Source organism: Prionailurus bengalensis, chromosome C1 (assembly GCF_016509475.1).
Source record: "Prionailurus bengalensis isolate Pbe53 chromosome C1, Fcat_Pben_1.1_paternal_pri, whole genome shotgun sequence".
Lineage (NCBI taxonomy): Eukaryota > Metazoa > Chordata > Mammalia > Carnivora > Felidae > Prionailurus > Prionailurus bengalensis.
The window spans coordinates 208763885-208782140 of record NC_057345.1 but is presented as its reverse complement, the minus strand read 5'-3'; the positions used below and the strand labels follow the sequence as shown (position 1 = coordinate 208782140).

Genomic DNA, 18256 nt, shown 5'->3' with positions numbered 1-18256 from the left:
TACAAAGGCAAAGAAACGGACTCTCCCCTCGTGCCCCCCAGGAGGAGCCAACCTTGCCAATGTCTCGGTTCTAGCCCTGTCATACCCATTTTGGACTCTGGCCACTGGAATTGTAAGATAATACACTTGTGTTGTTTTAAGTCACTGCGTTTGTGGAAATTTGTTATAGCAGCCATAGGAAACTAATACACCATAGTCCTCAACTCTTTTCATAGAAACACATAGAGATGATGTCCTCTGGGGAGACATGGGTTTATACACATGCTTACATTTCGACCCCAACAGCTCCCACCAAATTAAGTAGAGTATATGTGTGTGTGTGTGTGTGTGTGTGTGTGTGTGTGAGGGCAAGGCAAAATAAACATGTGTAAGTCTGTGATTCAGTAATAGATAAATATAAAGTTCATAGATAAAAATAGATATAGAATAAAATTGATTGTTAAAGAAAATGTTAATATTATAAATCTAATACACTCTTTTAATCCTTATTACTCGGACTCCACAAAGAATATTAACTAGTAGGTAGTACCGAAGAATAAACCTTTTTTGATTCATACCCAGTGTTAATGGAGGTAGGAAGGTACATTTCTCTTTTACGAATATAAGCGGGGTCACATGGTATGGTACACAGGTGTTGTGTGTTTGTTAGGACAGATCCCCGGGGGCAGCCCTGAGAGTTGAGAGCGGAGGTACCATGGGTCTCATTCACTGGGGGCACCAGATGAGTTAGCAGGGACCTCAGGAGTATTGGCATGGGTGCAGAAGGAAGGGGTCAATGGATGGAGAGTCATGTCCTGTCAGGGTTATTTTGACCTCAAACGGGTGAAGACAGCACTCGAGAAAAGGCAGGAAGAACACTTAGTGTTGGGAGTGAGCCTCAAGAAGAAGTCTTCGTGGGCCACCTGGAGATCCTATTCTGGAAATCTCCGTGGTCATCTTATGTGAGATGTAGGTGGCTTCCCGACATCACGGGACAGGCGGATGCTTGGCTGATACAAATGTTAAGTGAATGCTCACACCTGCGTACTATTTTATTCACCATAAAAATCACCCTTAAGTGAAAAGAGAGATAATCTAAGAAGGCAGTCAAATGATATAACAGAAGGGTTTAAAAATTTTTCTTTCTAAATCCTTCTGCTAATTTTCATTGCTAGATAAACTTCCTGCTGAACCGATAGGCCATCTATGAAGTTGTCACTAGGCCTGGTGAGTTGGTAACCAAATACGAGTTGCTCACGTATATAATTGAGTTTTCCATATATAAACAAGTTCTGACGCTTTATTTCTGTCTTAGAAGGAGTTGTATGCAGTAAAGAGTCATAATCTGCTTTGTAGCAACATAAAAATCTTGTCAGGTAACCTTGGTATACTTGAATTAATCAAGAAAGTGTTCGTCTTTTTTTTTTTTTTTTTTTTTTAACTTGAATTCAAGTTAGTTAACATACAGTGTAGTACTGGTTTCGGGGGTAGAATTTAGCGATGCATCATTTCCATATAACACCCAGTGCTCATCCCAACAAGAGTCCTCCTTAATGCCCATCCCCCATTTAGCCCACCCCCCTCCCGCCCCTCCAGCAACCCTCAGTTTGTTCTCTGTATTTGAGAGTCTTTTATGCTCTGCCTTCCTCTCTGTTTTTATCTTATTTTCCCTTCCCTTCCCCTATGTTCATCTGTTTAGTTCTTAAATTGTGTGAGTCTTCGTTAAAGAGTGGTTTTTAAGTCTAGCCATGGTCACGTTAGCATTGAAAAGGCTGCATGGAATCAAGAAATGTGGAATATATTAGGGAAAATAAAAATGTTGGATTCCATCCACAATGGCAATCTCGTTCTAGAATAAACCTTCACGTTTACAGCTCTCTCATGATTTCCTGGTGCCTCTATAATTGCAGTGACTGTGGTCTGTCCTGTGATTTCTGTTATTTCTGTTACACTCGTATCTGGTTCCTCTAAGTGGTGGTGAAATCAGGAAAGCAAAAGATTGTCTGTCCGAAATTGTATGCCCCAAATCACACAATGGGGTGTTTATTTCACAATAGATATTAAATAGTAATTCTATGCGTTTTATTGGCAATTGTGTCTATAGGGAGAATTTTATTCTAACAGCATTGAAAATCATCACTATTTCAAGGCTGCCTTGAACTGTGTTAAAATGGTATATTTTTTTGAAGTTTATTCTGAGAGAGAGAGAGAGAGAGAGAGAAAGATTGGGAGGGGCAGAGAGAGGGAGAGAGAGAGAATCCCAAGCAGGCTCTGCCCTGTCAGCACAGAGCCTGATGGCGGGGCTCGAACTCACGAGCCATGAGATCATGACCTGAGCCCAAACCAGGAGTCAGACGCTCAACCGACTGAACCACCCAGGCGCCCCTATAATATTTGCAATATAGGCTTTATTATCATCAGGGGATGCCTGCTACTGAATAGTTTGTTACTCACAGTCCCCAAGAGGAGGGGACATGCCGGGCAATTGAGGGCCACGTGGCGACGCACCAGAGTCGGTCAGGAGGCAGAAAGAGCCTGGGAAAGCGTGAGCAGGAGCCTTTCCTGTTGTCTCTCTGGGAAGGAACGGGCAGGGCAGGGTGTGCAGATTTCGGACTGGCAAGTTTGAATGATTTCGGCAGGCTGCATCCAGCTGTCTGGTACCTGTCTCTGGGGTAAATAGGGCCGCGGGGGCCGGGTGGGGGGAACAGAACCCCCTGTGAGCCAGCAAGGAGGTAGTTGGGATGTGGGCTCTGGGCCGGTTGGTTTGCATGTGCAAGGCATGCTCTCAGGGGAGTCTTTACCTCTAGGAATCGGCTGACCCTGGAGAGGCGCAGTCTCTCCAGGGTCAGCAAGGCCCCCGATGTCAAGGCGTCAGAATAAAAAGACTCGCTTAATACGTTTGGAGGAACCACTGCCAGAAGTACAGAACCGTAAGAACGTGAACGGCGGACACGTTTTGTGCTTGGCCTGTGCCACAGGCTTTGCGTGTTCGAACTCACAGCCTTCAGACCCGCTGCTGTTTTAGCTAGGTTAGTCACGGGCCTGAGAATGTTCATTCTGCCGGTCAATTTCTGAATTAGGATCACCAACGAATCTGGCTCCCCAGAACCACAAAAGGGCCTGGTACTTTTTTTTTTTTTTAATTTTTTTTTTCAATGTTTATTTATTTTTGGGACAGAGAGAGACAGAGCATGAACGGGGGAGGGGCAGAGAGAGAGGGAGACACAGAATCGGAAACAGGCTCCAGGCTCTGGGCTGATGGCCTGGAGCTCGAACTGACGCGGGGCTCGAACTCACGGACCGCGAGATCGTGACCTGGCTGAAGTTGGACGCTTAACCGACTGTGCCACCCAGGCGCCCCAGGCCTGGTACTTTTTTAAGGGAGGTGGCGTGGGGCACTTAAAAGAACACAGCAGTGCTAGAGAGAATGAGCTTGGTGAGAAGGTGGGTGCAGAATGGTTTATAGATTCTTCTCGTCGGAGGGAATAATGAAAGATTGTGCACTGAATGAATAAAAAGTACCTGCACACAACGTTTCATCGAGCTGAAAGACATATGTACTCCGTTTTCGTTGAAAATTTTTTTAGGGGCGCCTGGGTGGCTCAGTCGGTTAAGCGTCTGACTTCGGCTCAGGTCATGATCTCATGATTCGTGGGTTTGAGCCCCGCGTCGGGCTCTGTGCTGACAGCTCGGAGCCTGGAGCCTGCTTCGGATTGTGTGTCTCCTTCTCTCTCTGCCCCTCCGCTGCTCACGCTTTGTCTCACTCTGTTTCTCAAAAATAAATACATGTAAAAAAAAATTTAAAAAAATAAAAAATTTTAAAATGTTTCTTTATTTTTGAGAGAGGGAGAGAGAGAAAGACAGAATGCTAGTGGGGGAGGGGCCCAGAGAGGGGGAGACACAGAATCCCAAGGAAGCTCCCGGCTCTGAGCTGTCAGCACAGAGCCTGACGCGGGGCTCGAACGCACAAGCTGTGACACCGTGACCTGAGCCGAAGTCAGACACTCAACCGACTGAGCCCCCCAGGTGCCCCAAGAAATATACACTCTTAAAGCTTATTTATTTAGTTTGACACAGAGAGAGAGAGAGCACAGGAGCAGAGGAGAGACAAAAAGGGAGAGAGAGAGAGAGAGAGAGAATCCCAAGCAGGCTCCACACTGTCAACACAGAGCCCAACACAGGGTTCAAACTCGCAAACTGTGAGATCATGACCTGAGCCGAAACTTAATTGACTGAGCCACCCACTCTTAATGATCCTCTATTCTGGTATTTGTTCAACATGGCTCACGTTAATTGCCTCACGTTGAAATGTACTTTTTTTTTTTTTTAACAGTTATTTATTTTTGAGACAGAGAGAGACAGAGCATGAACGGGGGCAGAGAAAGAGGGAGACACAGAATCGGAAGCAAGCTCCAGGCTCTGAGCCGTCAGCCCAGAGCCTGCCGCAGGGCTCGAACTCACGGACCTTGAGATCCTGACCTGAGCTGAAGTCAGACACTTAACCGACTGAACCACCCAGTTGCCCCGAAATGTACTTTTTAAAGAAAGATGGAATTAAGGCTTGGCTTCAACAAGTGGGTGGGCTATGCCAGCATCCCCACCCAATGAGCAGGCTGGGAGCAGAAAGAGACAGGCCAGAGAGCAAGCATGAATGACGTTAAGGGAGGTGGGTAAGGAGCTACCCCCCAGAGAGAATAGGGCTGGCAGTCCCAAACCATTCTCCAAGTATGACAGCCACTTACACGTTAGGGAGGATATCCAGTGAGGGGTCAAAGAAGGGACCACATGGAGGCAGTGTGATTGGGGGGAAGACTGGGTTCAAGCCGGGCCAGCCGGCGTTCTGTCATCATCTGCAACAGGAGAGAATGAGGCTGGCTTGAAAGAAACCCTGTCATTCTGGTAATTTGCCACCGACTGCCAAGGTTAGATTATTCTCATCTGGGAAGCTTCCAGAAACCATGCCTGATTGGAGCTCTCCAAGCCCGAACCGCCCCGGACGATGCCAGGGACTCAAGATTCCATCTCGTTCTGGAAGCCTAGACTGTGTGTTGAAGTAATCCGGAAGGTCAACACTGAAGCCAAGAATCCTCAGGCTTCCTTTAGAGTAACGTGCGGTGAAGATTCATCCAGTTGATTCAGTTTCATTGGAACAATCTTGGCCTGAACTGGGAAAAGGTGTCGTGCACCTGCAATATACACCGTCACCTTTTTAACGAGTGCAAATTCCTTGAGGCTTGGCGGCATCTGTATGAAATGAGTAGGGTGCGACTGCCACCTTGTGATCAGAGACAGAAGTGTTTTTACGCTGGGAGTTGATTATGTCATGCCTCATTTAAACATGGATTAGCTTCCCTTCGGTGTCTCCTTTCGCTCTGCCCCTCCCTGCTCGCTCTCTCTCTCTCTTTCTCTCTCAAAAATAAATAAACATTAAAAAAAAAATAAAAGGCTAAATATTTTGTAAATCTTATCCAGAGAGAGCATTCCCAACCATTAGACATTCAAGTAAGCAAAATATTACTGGCAGGAAAAACTTCACATTGATTCTAAACGAACATGAACCATTTTTTATGCTCCCAAAACCAGTTCCTCCCCCCACCACCACCCACAATAGGAAGATCATGGATTTAAATGCTATTTACCTCCTGTGCGATTTTCATTCATTTCTTTCTTGTCAGTTGCCCCTGTAATTTGTCTGCTCCTTTAATTTTTTTTTCATGTTTATTTATTTGAGAGAGAGAAGGGGACAGAGGACTTGAAGTGGGCTCCATGCTAACAGCAGAGAGCCTGGTGCCAGGCTTGAACTCATGAACCGTGAGATCAGGACCTGAGCCGAAGTTGGATGCTTAACCGACTGAGCCACCCAGGGGCTCCTAATTTGTCAGCTTCTTGAAGGCTGTCCGTGGGTGTCTTCATGAAAGTCTGTTGTCCTTATAACAGCCCTTCCTGGTCTATTATTAGCTCTGATTTGAGCCCTGTCCTCACCCTCTGTCCTTCATCTCCAGCACCCATAACTTTTCATGCTGTTATCTAATTTTCAGCAGGAACATTCTTTGCCAAGCATGGAAGGGGTGTGCCTTTGGAGGAGGCAAATCCAGCTCTTTTTGTTTTTATTGGTTAGAAAGAAGAATCTAGGTCTCAGCAATAACTGAGATAAGTAAAGAATACACCAGGGACCTAAAATATACAAGCTACCTGGCATTTAAAACAAAGAGCTGCCTAATCCCAGGAGGGCATCTGAACTGTTAGTTCGAATGGCATCCTAAGCAGCTACCTACTAGCCCTCGTCTTCTGGGGAGAAACATTAGGGACTCAGTCCAGAAATTACATCCTGAGACTCATATTAAAATGAGTACCGTCGGGGCGCCTGGGTGGCGCAGTCGGTTAAGCGTCCGACTTCAGCCAGGTCACGATCTCGCGGTCCGTGAGTTCGAGCCCCGCGTCGGGCTCTGGGCTGATGGCTCAGAGCCTGGAGCCTGTTTCCGATTCTGTGTCTCCCTCTCTCTCTGCCCCTCCCCCGTTCATGCTCTGTCTCTCTCTGTCCCAAAAATAAATAAACGTTGAAAAAAAAATTAAAAAAAAAATGACCACCGTCTGTTTTCGCGTGACTCGTCGGCACTTGTGTGGGAGCAAGACTGGGACGATGGGAGTCCGTCACCTGCTCTGTGATGGTATTTGGATACCACCTTCATTAGCGCTTCCTGGGGATGTGGTATCCATGTTGCCGTCTGTCCAGCATATCCCTCCCTCAGAGCAAGGTTGATTTCTTGGGGATAATTACTTATTTCTGGGTTAGTGCCGGGATAGCACGTCTAAGGCTCTCCCTGAAATCATACCCTCTTATTCCATATAACTACAGCCCTGAAACCTTCAGCTCTGAAAAAATGCTAGCCATTGAGTGGCCAAAAGGGAAGAATCCTTGCATCATTAAAAGCTTTCCATGACCACCTTGACCTCTGAGCCTTCCCAATGACGTTTCAACTTCCCTGAAGCCCAGGGCTGAGTTCCAGCTGGTTAGGTGATAGACAACTGTCTTCACCACCGTCCAAGGAGGCTGCAAATGCCCTAAGATTTAGGTGTCCCTCAGGGGTTCTACCCAACTTTCACCTGATGCTCAGCACACGTTCACTTGTTGCCTGACAACTTTTCATGGGGTTCTTATTCTCCCGACGAAATTGGAAGATCTTTCAGAAGCAGGGGATCGTCAACCCTCTGTAGCTTGCAGGGAAGCCCTGGAAATGTCTATGGCTGCGGCACGTGTGTGCGTGTGATTGACAATCAGATAGATAATGGCGAGTAAGAGGAGAAGGAGGAGAAGTCAGCAGGAGATAGATATCAATAGAACCAATGGAATCTGAAGAGTGACACAAAGATCCAAGGTTCGAGAGCCCTGCACTCAAGCAGGACATGGAACCTACCGTAATCCCGGGCTAACGGTGCCGTCGTTTGTGTCTTGTTTGATGTTTGGAGTCTTGGGATATCTATCCGGAGGCAACAAAAAGTGAGGCAAGATTGTTCAGAGGCTACGAAAAAAGCCAAGGAAACTGTTCAGCGGAGGGCGGCGGCGAAGTTTCTCTTCACCTCCCTCTCTCACCCTGGCTGCCACCCTCAAGGGCTCCCGCAGCCTGTGGGACCACAGACGGTGTCTCCTCCAGGCAGAACTAGGACAGAGGCTGCTCTCAGGCCGATTTGGCTCTTGCTGGTGGTCAAGTTCCATTTGAGCCCTTTTACTAGAACGTCCCAAGAATCACAGCAGGGGGAGGGGGCGGGGAGGGGGCCAGAGGCATATCTGGAAGCCCCAGGGGCCAGGAACAAAGTGCAGATGCCTGGGGCACCTGCCTCAAAGCGGTCAGTAGTAGTTGCAGTGGGAGTGGCAATGGGGTCAACCCTGTTCCAGGGGGTAGGGGACACCAGGACCCAGCTCCTGGGTGCCTGCTGCCATTGGTGCTGCTTCTTGTCTGTTCTTCCTCCCGGAGCTTCAACCCCAGATGGATAGGTCTGCTCCGCCATCCGCTGAGAAGGATGAAAATGGCCAAGGGTTCCAGCAAGAGCTTGACCATTTGAGCAATGGCGGCGGGGCAAGACCGGTGGCGGGCAAAAGGCAACGAGCAGGGCAGGGAGCGAGAGGGGGTGACAGGTGAGAGAGGACGTATGCCTGAGGCCTCCGGGAAGGTGCCACGGAGCTCCAGGAGGAATAAAAGCATGGATGGAGAAAGGAACCAGAGTGTTCTGCGTGGCTCCTCCAGGCCAGGTTCCTGAGCTCAGCAATCTGCATTTTTATCACGCTGATTTGTTTTTGCTTTTGATTACGAAATATTTCAAATACGCAGAAGGGTACAGAAAATGACATTGTGGCTACGCGAGTAAGCGCGTCTAGCTAGAGCAGGTGTCAACATGTTGTCGCCTTTCTTCCCATCCCTTCCGAGGTCTTTCTCAGCATCGGGACCTTCAATACTTGAAGGGATTGCTTGGAGACCTGTGGAAGGCCAGCTACCACACTTTTGAAACCAAATAAGCAAGCAAGTCAAAACAAACATTTGGCTTCCAAGAAGGCCGATTGTGATGGGATTCTTGTTTTTTATTTCTTTTAATGTGTGTGTGTGTTTTTTTTAAATTTTAATTTATTTAAGGAATCTCTACACCCTCCCAACATGGGGCTTGAACTCGTGACCTCGCTGAGATCAAGAGTCGCGCGGTCTTCCGACTGAGCCAGCCAGGCGCCCCGGATTCTTGCTTTTAGTATCAAAAATATTTTAATTTCAAAAATTATTTTCAAAAATATTTTAATGATTTTTTTTTATTATGGGGAATGTCACTCCTTTATCCCCCTCTTTTCACGACTGTTTCTGTTTCCTCGTGCTCTCGTGCATTTTCCTCCTTTTTATGAAGTTGCAATCATAGTTTTTTATGTAATTCTGAGTTCTATTTCCCCTGTGTCATGGCCACAAAATATTATTTCATAAACTTCCATTTTACTCCACGGTTAGCATCCACGGTAAATAGTAATGCTTGCTGGCCATTCCGTTGAGCTTATGTGCCCAAATTTCCTTTGGGGGAAATATCATTTCCATTGGCTTTCAGTTCACTCCTCTTTCAATTCCACATTATGATCATGAAGATCTATTAGATACATAGAATCGAGCCGATCATGCTCCTAATTTCATGGCACGTAATCACCATCATTCTCTGCTGAAGTCCCCCTCTTTTATTATTTTATTTTATTTTATTTTATTTTATTTTATTTTATTTTCCTGTCTTTTCACTCCTGGTCGCCAGTCTCATTCTTTTCCTTGCCTCTGGTAGATTCACTATATGCTTTCCCAAATGACTTTCAGTAAGTTTCCTTACATGTGTGTCCATGACAAACGTATAGTATTGCTTTCTGTTTTAGAAAATGTACTTAAAAGGTATTGTGCCTCAAATCGATTCTGTTTCTTACTTTCTTTTTCCAGCCAGCCCATAGTTTTGAGATCAGTCCATGTTGCCGTATGTACAGCCGACTCCCTCCTTCCCCTGTGCTTTGTTCTGCTATCTACTGTATGTGTGGGGCGCGTTTTCCTTAACTTTACTTTCACATTTTTTTAACGTTCACTCATTTTTGAGGGACAGAGAGAGACAGAGCGTGAGTGGGGGAAGGGCAGAGAGAGAGGGAGACACAGAATCCGAAGTAGACTACAGGCTCTGAGCCATCAGCACAGAGCCTGATGCGGGGCTCAAACCTACAAACAGTGAGATCATGACCTGAGCTGAAGTCGGACGCTTAACTGAATGAGCCACCCAGGGGCCCCTTTACTTTCACAGTTTTTGATGGACAAATTCATGGTTTCTAACTTCTGGAACCCCCAACGCTGTACTCAACACACTACTATATGGTCTCTTGGGCATCTGAGAGAGAATATTTGGAGGATATAGACTCAGGAGTAGAAAAACTGTGTCTGAGGGTACTGGTGTGCTCAGTTTTACAAAATCCTGCCAAATTGCTCTCCAAATGAGCACACGTGGTTCCATGAGCAATGCATGAGAGTTCGTGTTTTTCTACATCCTCACCAACAAATGGTTTTATCAAAGTTCTGAAACTTTTGACAATCCGATGGGTTAAAATAGTATTTCAGGGTTGTTTACCTTTGCCTTTCTCTGATGCTAGTGAGGGGTCAGTTTTCTTCTGTGAATTGCATAGAATTCAAGTCCATTTTCCTACTGGGTGTCCTATCTTTTTTATCCTCTCAATTGTAGGAGCTCCACTGACATGCTAAAAGTGCGAAACTTGCCTGCTCCTTTTCTAGTCACATTAAAAATGAACTGTGAACAATTTACCTATGTCCGGAAAAACTGACCCATAAGGTCAAGTATTTGTTGCCGTAACATCACCCGTCAATGTCAAAGCCGGGAGAAGAGAAAAGGTCACAAGAGGGGAGGCGCTCGGAGCTGCAAACACTTGAGCTTTTATTTGCAAGTGGGAAAAACTGAACTCATATTTAAGCATAAAGGAGAATTGTATTGACTCACAAAAATTCAGGGCCGTCAGACTTCAGGCAACGGTGGGATAGAGGGGTTTAAACACATCATGTTTTCATCTCTGGGTCCTGCCTTCTGCATTGATTGACCTTACTCCTGGACAGACTTCCTGGCTTGTAGCAAATGGCCCCGGGGGCCCTTCAGACTGGTGCTTGTGTTCTCTGCCGCAAGGGGAGTGTTTTGATCCCATTAAGGGCTGAGGGGGAGTTTGTACTCAAGATTACTGAGACCCTAATCAGCAAAACAAAATCAAAATGTGACTGTAGTAAAATTCATAACTCTAATAAGTTATAAATTCTTTTCTAGTCACATTAGTGACTGTAGTAAGTTACAAATTCTATATTCTATGAAGCCCAATTCTTCTTTATGCTTTACAAATTAAATTACAAGTCTTATCATCTATTTATAAACCTAGCAAATTTCAGCAGTCACTTTTAAGAGTGCTTGTATAAGCTAATAAAATTTCCTTAAACATTTAAACTGCGTTAATAAATTTAATATATTTAATTTCCTTTGAAGTCCTTCAAATGTCTGATTAACAAACCTTCCCAAGTTCTTAGATACTATTCTGATAAATCACGTACAATAAACTGTACATTTGGGGAATCATAAATTCTCCTAAGTGTTCTTACACTGTTCACAACAGGAGTCAACTTCTCTTGTTCCTTTCATCCTAAAAACACAAGTCTAAATCAATTACCCAAATGCCTTTTTACTTTGGAGTGACTAGATTCATCTGTTCAGTACTCAGATTCTCTTATGCATTACCAATGCTTCAAATATCCAATGAGTACAGATTGCTTTTTTTCCATATTTAATGAGGTTGTATATAACCTGAAGTCTTGGTCAGGGCGTAAGATGGTGTAGCATGCTGGAAGTATGTTTCTCACCATCCAGACAGACAAACAGAGCCCTCTTTGATGACCGTTAAACCAAGAGAGACTTCCAGTCCATGTGTGCCAATGGGATGGCCTTAGAGCCCTCTTCAAATTATACATTATTTAATTCTAAAATGAGATTAGAGATACAAACCCCTACCCAGATGCTTTCAACATTTGATTGGGTTCAGTGAACTATTAACTTTGATTCTGTACTGAATTCTTTACGTATCCTTCTGATTTAGCAGGACCAAAACTCTAACAATTTTTCGTAAATACATCCCATTGGATTCTGCACACCTCTAGAGTTTCGGTCAGGCTCTGTAGTCACAAATCTAAGGTCATACTAATGACATTCCACAGAAGAAAAAGCCTCTTTCCAAGTGGAACTTACAATTGTAGGTGAGAGCACTTGCTTGGTTCCGTTTGAGTCATGTGCCCACAGAAATAATTTCTGTACCGTAGGCTATGAGATATTTGGAATAGCCTATCTTGAGAAAGAGACTTTCTTTTCCTTATGTTCACATTAGGAGAAAAACGTATATTTAATACATGCATTCATAATTAACTGAACATAACTATATACAAATGTGTCTATGTGTATCTTGTAGGGAGTTTTATGGTAGATAAAATCATGATATGAAAATATCTACATGTTCTTTTTTTTTAAAGGACAGATGTTGAATTTTTTCTCAGATTGTGAATTTTGACAATTGCCTTTCAGAAATCATAAAGATGATCATACTATTTTTCCATGATTTATTAAAGCACTAAGTTAGATTTCAAAATGGTAAATTATATTAGATTCTCTAATGTTGAAACTTTCATCACTAATATGAATCCCACCTAACATCACGTGTTATTGCTTTCAAGTCCTGACAGAATCTTCTGGCTACTATTTTCTTCTATTAGATTGATAATTATAATTGAGATTCCCCTATAATTGTCTTTTCCATGCATTTTCTTTGTCAGGTTTGGGTATTCTTTGTTAACTCTGATTTTCAAAAAAAAGTCAAAGAAAAAAAAGGACGATTTTCTCCTTACTCTCTGCTCTGGAACAATTTAAACTAAATTGGGACCATCTGTTCCTTAAAATGGTGATAGAATTATTTCCCTTTCATTCTCTCACTGTCTTTTCTTGCAACTTGCCCTATTTCTTCCATGATAATTGGCTTAGAAGCTCTGTGCTGTCTACACTGTCTTTTGGTAATTCTCACTTTCTGGTAAAGTCATTAGTTACATACAGACTCTCAAAATTATTGGCTCAGGTTTGAGCAGAGTGTTCCGTAATTTGTCAAATATCTTTGAGCCAGATCATTTTTACATCCTCCTTATGCATATGTAATTCCTACCGCTTTTACTGATTCGATCACACCAGGGTTGATCAGCCTTGGCACCACTGATGTTTTGGGCCAAACGGGCCTCTGTTGTGGGGCCTGTCCTGGTGTTGTAGTAGAGGCCCAGGCAAGCATAAGGTCCTCCTCCTTCTCCTCCAGCTTTACTCCTTCCTATCCTGGCATTGGAGTCTGTTTTGCAACAGCCCTACCTCTCTACCCGCCAGATACCGGTAACACCAGCTGTTACCCTGTTGCGACAACCCAAAATATCTCCAGACATTGTCAAATGTCCCCTAGGGAAGGGGACGGGCAAAATCACCCACGTTGAGAACTCCCGGTTTAGACAATCGTTTTTCTAAATTTTTACAATTCCGTTTGGTATTTAAAGAAACAACTGCTGGATCCCTTAAACTTACAAGTAGGGAAACATGATGACTTCGGATGATGCCCGAATCCTCACTGCTTATGTGACACAAATTTTTGAGTGGGTAAAGGTTGCCTCTGGGGTGACCCGCCTGCTTTGCGGGGTGCCTTGGGGTTGGTGATCTGCCTGTCAGTCTTTAACCCTGAAAGAGTAGACTGGTATGAAGGTGATAAACGAGGTGGAGAAGGGAAAAAAAAAAGCCCTTGGATTCATTCTTTTGGGTCTATCAGTCTTTAGTCTCCTGATGTATTAATTCCTACTTTTATCTTTATTATTTTTGTTGGGCTTTCTTTGGATCCTTTTTTTTTGTCTCCTAAATACCTGGATTGGCTGCTTCATTTATTTATTACCATTCTTTGTTTTTCAACGTTTATTTATTTTTGGGACAGAGAGAGACAGAGCATGAACGGGGGAGGGGCAGAGAGAGAGGGAGACACAGAATCGGAAACAGGCTCCAGGCTCTGAGCCATCAGCCCAGAGCCTGACGCGGGGCTCGAACTCACGGACCGCGAGACCGTGACCTGGCTGAAGTCGGACGCCCAACCGACTGCGCCACCCAGGCGCCCCTATTTATTACCATTCTTACCTGTTTCACTCCATGGAGTGAAGTGGGTTGCCAGGGGGTGTCTGTATCCCCAGCCCAGCCATGCACAGGGATCTTCTGTTATGCCCAGAATTCGTGATCCCCAAAGACCACCAGGGAGCTGAGTCCGATGCAAAAGCAAAAGAGCCTTTATTCGAGCTAGCTCGAACTCAGTCCCCTACCTGCACCGACGCAGCGGTGAGATACCGGGGAGAGAGAGCGAGTTTCAAAAGCACAAAGGTTTTATAGGGGTCTAGGGGCAGCCGATTGGCTGGGGAAGGGTCAGAGTCCTGTTATGCAAGTCGCTGGTTGTGTTTTGATCAGGAAGTTTGAATGGGTGAGCGGGAGGTTACTCAAGGGGAGGAGGCTCGATCTGAGGTTTCTGCGATTTTCCCGGAAAAGGGGTCATGTCGGGGACATAGTCACTCAAGGTGGAGAGCACAGAACAAGATGGAGTCGGCCGGCGTAGGCTCGCCCTTTCACTTCTTGTTCCACACTAATGGTCACTGGCTCATTCATGGATGTTTCATCGCCAGGTAGAAATCTGTGTTTTGCCAGCTCTTCCCAAAGTTCCCAGTTCTCTCCATGATTTGCATTTTTAGTGTTCTCGATTTTCCTTGAGGACTGAGTCGCCATTATTATTTATTTTCCTGTGTGCATTTGGTTCATTTCAGAGTGGAAAAAAGGGCAGACTTGCCTTTGATCCACCATATAATCCAAATCCAATGTACTAATTATGTAGGGTTTGATTTGGGCAAACTATATCGTGGGCTGCTGATTTCAACAATTACGCGCAATTCGGAGGAACGGTTACTTGTCATGTCACTTGCTTAGACCAGTCCTCAGAACCATGAAACAAAGCTTTATTTTGACGCACTAAATTGCCCTACCCCTCTGCCATTAGAAACGGCAACAGACAAATCCCAGTTTGATGCATTAATGATTTAAAATAATGCTTTTCTCTCCACAGAGGCATTTCGTGAGTGATGAGTCCTATATACCTGGTGGCTCAGTGTTTCTCATGATTGGAGGTGAAAGTGCCACCAGCAAAACGTGGATGTCAAGGAGCATTACCTGGATGGAAAACAGTGAGAGATGAGAGCCCTCTGCTTCCCCGTGGAAGCAAAGACTTTATGGACAAAGCCAGCCAACCTCACACACTTAACAAGTTGTTCGTACGCTTTTGTAAGCAGGACAATACTCTTCGTGTCTTTCAACTACAATATCACGTTCAGATTTTAAACTTGCAACGATAGATACGCCGTCAGTCTCAAAATTCTCTCCCGTTAGGCTGGGAAGACTTGAAATTAATGAAATTTAAACTCTGAAAACGACCTGCCACTCGGAGGCAGTAGCGACCATTTTATTAAAAACAGTTTGTCACTGTTAAGTGAAATGTCAAATTTTAGCTTGCGGCGGCAACACGGGGACAGATTAAAAAGATCTAGTTGTTTTTCAGGATCTTATTCTTCCCACTTAGTCTTGTTGTGTTTCGTGCAGTGGAAACGTGATTTTTTTTTTTTTTTTTACCTACTTATAATTACTACGTATACAATCAGACCAAATGAATTATAAGGTGCTCTAAAAGTTTGAAAGACACCAAATATTTGGGGCCAAGAGTTTGACTCTCTTTTTATTTTTTTTAATGTTTTATTTTTATTTTTGACAGAGACAGAGACAGAGACCGAGCATGAGCGGGGGAGGGGCAGAGAGAGGGGGAGACACAGAATCGGAAGCAGGCTCCAGGCTCCGAGCTGTCAGCACAGAGCCCGACGCGTGGCTCGAACTCACAGACTGTGAGATCATGACCTGAGCCGAAGTCGGACGCTCAACCGACTGAGCCACCCAGGCGCCCCTTGACTCTCTTTTTAAAGGGAACATGCATTGCCTTTTTACAGCCCTGAGCGTGCCATTAATGTCAGTGAAATGATATCTTTATTAAATGAGTCATAATTCTTGGTACCGTTTAACAGTGGAAAACTATTAATAACTTCAGGTTAATAGCATAGGTCTCTTCCTACCTTCAAAAAAAGTGATTTTGGAATTCGAAGTCGCTGACTCTTTTATGATGTGGTGACAGTCCAGTATTTTCGCGGGCTCTGCATTTCTTCCTTAGAAACTGTGATTTGGGTGTGGGTGTTGTCAGAATTTTGTTATTCCATAAAAGGCTTCAAGGCTAGGTTTTCTGTATTGTCCTGCGACATTTTGTTTTTCAAAAATGGAAGTACTTGACCAAATTCACAGCTTGTAACGATGAAGTCAGGAACAGTGGTTGACTAATACTCTCCATGTAATTAATCTGTAACCCATCAAAGGGATCCAATCACAACCCATTGGCGGTGTGGAGTTGCCTGTTCCTGGGACAAAACTCATTAGCCCTAAATGTTTACAGTACCCCACCTTCCCCTATTTGCTCCAGAAAATCCTTTATTAGCCGGGTCCCTTCCCCACCTCCCGCGCCTGCTCTACCTTCTAATCATGAAGGACGAGAACACCCTGATGGCTGGGAGGGAGATTAGATTTAGCCACACAAGGAAAAAATTCTGGCAAGAGTGAAACAATGATGCTTGAGTTGGTGTTAAGAGAGTAAGAGTTTGGTGTTTGAGAGTTTCCTCAACAGAATTAGGAAGGGACAGGAGCTTCCTCAACAGAAGCAGAAGGGACTGAGGCGGGTTATGACCTCTAACCCTTTTGTTGTGCTTTGAGGTGCACCTGCTAAGAATAAAGTTCCCTTTTCATTACTATTGGTTGTTGGGTTGTGCTTCTTTATTTTTGTTTATTTATTTTGTAAATGTTTATTTATTTATTTTGAGAGAGAGAGAGAGAGAGAGAGAGTGAACGAGCACAGGCAGGGGGAGGGGCGGTGCAGAGACAGAGGGAGATAGAGAGTCCCAAGCAGGCTCCCCGCTGTCAGAGCAGAGACCGACATAAACCCTCATAAACCCTGAGATCATGACCTGAACTGAAGTCAAGAGTTGGAAGTTTAACTGACTGAACCACCCAGGTGCCCCTGGACTGTGCTTCTTTAAACGTGACTTCATAGAGCGGACCCTAAGCAACATGAAACCCCTCCTCATCATTTATTCAGCGTATCTCCCTATCTAGAATGCCAAGTTTAAGTTGATAGTGATTAAGAGATCACTATTCTATTAACTTTGAAACAATAATTTTTAAAATAAATATTTAAAAAGCAAAATTTTTAGCATGCATTACTTCATCCTGGACTTCTATTTGTCATGCTGTTATGGTATATGATTATCATGTAATATAATAAGGAATGCATTAATACTTGTATAACATATGTGAGTCATATAAGCCTCTGTTTTAAGTTTATTTATTTTGAGAGCGTGTGCATGCACACACACGAGCGGGGGAGGGGCAGAGAGAGAGGGAGAGGGAATCCCAAGCAGGCTCCGTGCTGTCAGCACAGAGCCCGATGTGCGACTCAATCTAACAAACCAGGAGATCATGACCTGGGCTGAAATCAAGAGTCAGACGCTTAACCTACTGAGCCACCCAGGTGCCCCAAACCTCTGTTTTTTAGTGGCATTTTTTGATAACTTTTTTTTTCTAGTTTTGAAACTGGCATTTTGGGGGAAAATATAGAAGATTACAGAGAAAGACATGTTATTCATAGTCTGACCTATTAAATTGTTGCTAAAATCTTGGCTTTCAAAACAAAATGTATCTAAGGTTTTATATCTTATTTTTTTTTTCTTCTGTAATAACATTGCTGTGGCTGGGAAAGGTAGTTTTAATTCTATAAGCCTAGCTGATTTTTTTTTTCTAAGAGAAAGAAATGGAGAATGGATATTTGGGGACAGCCAACGTTCTCTGTCACAGGTTTCTAGTAGTGAAATATTGGGTCAAATTTCCTTTGCCTTCGGAAGATCCTGATATAGGTTCCAGAGTGTTCCCCAGAAATGTTCTCCTACTTTATTCTGTCCAGTAGTCACTGGAGTGCCTGCTTCATCTAGCTTTTGGTAACATTTAGTATTATCATCGACACAGGTGTTTGACAGTTTGATAGGTGAAGAAAATAAACCATTACCAAATTTGCACTTTTCGGATTAGTAGGACTAAATTTCTTTTTCATGTGTTCATTGGCCATGTGTATTTCTTCTATGTGAAGTGTTTTTTTTTAAATGTCTTTAGCCCCTATTTGATGTTGACACTCAGCCACATGGGGCATTATTCTACTTGAAATTAGTATCTCCGGCAAGGAGATAGGGGTTAAATTTTTTTTGTTGTTGTTCTTTGGTGTTGAAGATTAAAAACAACCTTAACACACACAATAGACTTCCTTAGCCTTACCGAAAACCCTACTGAAAAACAACAGAACGCTAAAGTGTTACTTGCTCCCTTATAACTTAGGAAATTCAAGCCCATATTGGCTTTCTCTGGATGCAGCAGGCAACCCAAAAAGACTAGAAAATATCCTCCACTTGATTAACCACGGATCCCCTAAAGTCTCAGAAAAGTAGTGAAACAATGCCAGCTTATCTCTTTCCACTAAGGGCTACGTTTGGAGTCCTGCCGATAG

General features: G+C 44.0%; 1 non-coding gene across 1 annotated transcript; it reads left to right on the top strand.

Moving 5' to 3' along the window:
- The first annotated feature begins 13107 nt into the window (after positions 1 to 13107).
- On the top strand, positions 13108 to 13259 carry LOC122482185. The gene has a single exon (XR_006297002.1). It is a non-coding gene; the product is annotated as a U12 minor spliceosomal RNA (small nuclear RNA).
- The last annotated feature ends 4997 nt before the right edge of the window (positions 13260 to 18256 follow it).